Below are 2,500 nucleotides of genomic sequence, written 5' to 3'. Positions count from 1 at the left end.
CTACATCAACAGACGGCTCACGCTGATTCCCGGCAGAGGGAGGAGGGGGGGGGGGCCAACATGCAATACTTTCGTCCGTACCTACTTACCACATGTCTGTACGGCGTACAACAGTGCAATCTCGCTGTAATGGGGAGACGAGACAAGTAGCATCGTGCACAACATATGGCCCTTATGATTCGCCATTGTAGGGCGCAGCCGGTGTACGGTCAAGCATGTGCCACATTATGTCACTCAGTACGTAACGACGGATGATCAGTGTGGGTTACGCGTACATCAGCGGACAGTCCACACAGGCCGTACCACAACGTACACTGACTGCATCGACAACCGAATGCAACTGAACAGCTGCAAGGCTCATTTCACAAACAAACGCCTGACCGACCAGCTTGGAAGGGCAGGAGGGGAGGGCGATATTCGTTCTGTAGCGGTACACCCTTCCAGTGGTTAGCGGGACTGTGTAGAAAGTACGCAACACTCGAAAGACCTTTATGTGAGGGTACGCACCATGGCATCAAGAAATACACATGACACCAGAGGATCCAAGCAGTGAACTATGTTCAGAGGGTTGCTGTTAGGCAAAGCTACATTCCTGTGACGTTACATGTGACAGTTAAGGTGCAGTGTAAGTTAGGTTAAGGTGCAGTGTAAGTTAGGTTAAGGTGCAGTGTAAGTTAGGTTAAGGTGCAGTGTAAGTTAGGTTAAGGTGCAGTGTAAGTTAGGTTAAGGTGCAGTGTAACTTAGGTTAAGGTGCAGTGTAACTTAGGTTAAGGTGCAGTGTAACTTAGGTTAAGGTGCAGTGTAAGTTAGGTTAAGGTGCAGTGTAACTTAGGTTAAGGTGCAGTGTAACTTAGGTTAAGGTGCAGTGTAACTTAGGTTAAGGTGCAGTGTAACTTAGGTTAAGGTGCAGTGTAACTTAGGTTAAGGTGCAGTGTAACTTAGGTTAAGGTGCAGTGTAACTTAGGTTAAGGTGCAGTGTAACTTAGGTTAAGGTGCAGTGTAACTTAGGTTAAGGTGCAGTGTAACTTAGGTTAAGGTGCAGTGTAACTTAGGTTAAGGTGCAGTGTAACTTAGGTTAAGGTGCAGTGTAACTTAGGTTAAGGTGCAGTGTAACTTAGGTTAAGGTGCAGTGTAACTTAGGTTAAGGTGCAGTGTAACTTAGGTTAAGGTGCAGTGTAACTTAGGTTAAGGTGCAGTGTAACTTAGGTTAAGGTGCAGTGTAAGTTAGGTTAAGGTGCAGCGTAACTTAGGTTAAGGTGCAGCGTAACTTAGGTTAAGGTGCAGCGTAACTTAGGTTAAGGTGCAGCGTAACTTAGGTTAAGGTGCAGCGTAACTTAGGTTAAGGTGCAGCGTAACTTAGGTTAAGGTGCAGCGTGGGTTAGGTTAGGGGCCAACGTGGGTTAGGTTAGGGGCCAACGTGGGTTAGGTTAGGGGCCAACGTGGGTTAGGTTAGGGGCCAACGTGGGTTAGGTTAGGGGCCAACGTGGGTTAGGTTAGGGGCCAACGTGGGTTAGGTTAGGGGCCAACGTGGGTTAGGTTAAGGGCCAACGTGGGTTAGGTTAAGGGCCAACGTGGGTTAGGTTAAGGGCCAACGTGGGTTAGGTTAAGGGCCAACGTGGGTTAGGTTAAGGGCCAACGTGGGTTAGGTTAAGGGCCAACGTGGGTTAGGTTAAGGGCCAACGTGGGTAAGGTTAGGGGCCAACGTGGGTAAGGTTAAGGGCCAACGTGGGTTAGGTTAAGGGCCAACGTGGGTTAGGTTAAGGGCCAACGTGGGTTAGGTTAAGGGCCAACGTGGGTTAGGTTAAGGGCCAACGTGGGTTAGGTTAAGGGCCAACGTGGGTTAGGTTAAGGGCCAACGTGGGTTAGGTTAAGGGCCAACGTGGGTTAGGTTAAGGGCCAACGTGGGTTAGGTTAAGGGCCAACGTGGGTTAGGTTGCCAGAGATGTGTCAAATCAGGATGTACGTTTGGCTGGTGTCAGGTGGTGGGTTGGTTCGATGCCTTTATAAGGGGTGTGGCCAAAGGGTATTTTATTACTTGTACCTTTTGTGTTGTGGCGTGGCGTTGCGTCCTGTGTTGATACTGGGTGGACCACTGTGGGTGTTGCTGGCTGATTTGAGCTGCGTTGTTTGCGGGTGATGTGAGACATTCTGTCTTATTAGTGGACGTGACGTTCCTCTTGTCGTTGTTTGGATAGTGTCCTGTGGCAGCGAGGATAAAATGGATGTTGTTGAACGATAGTGCTTTGGTGCTTTCGCTTTGTTACACACAGAGTGGACTGTGAGATAGGGTGACTGGGTCGAGTGCGGTTCACACTGTCCTCCCCAGTTTACAGTATGTATCATCTATGTATGTGGTCCTGCATCATTTACTAAGGAGGGACGTCAGACGACTGAAATATTAGTTATGTACTGATGTAAAGCAGAATGCTTACCTTCCACCAGTGGGCGAGTATCGACTCTGCCCCAGAGTTGCCACCGCAGGAAGAGGTGTCGGAAACAC

Source organism: Schistocerca gregaria, unplaced genomic scaffold (assembly GCF_023897955.1).
Source record: "Schistocerca gregaria isolate iqSchGreg1 unplaced genomic scaffold, iqSchGreg1.2 ptg000458l, whole genome shotgun sequence".
Classification (NCBI taxonomy): Eukaryota; Metazoa; Arthropoda; class Insecta; order Orthoptera; family Acrididae; genus Schistocerca; species Schistocerca gregaria.
This window is presented reverse-complemented; position numbering follows the sequence as displayed.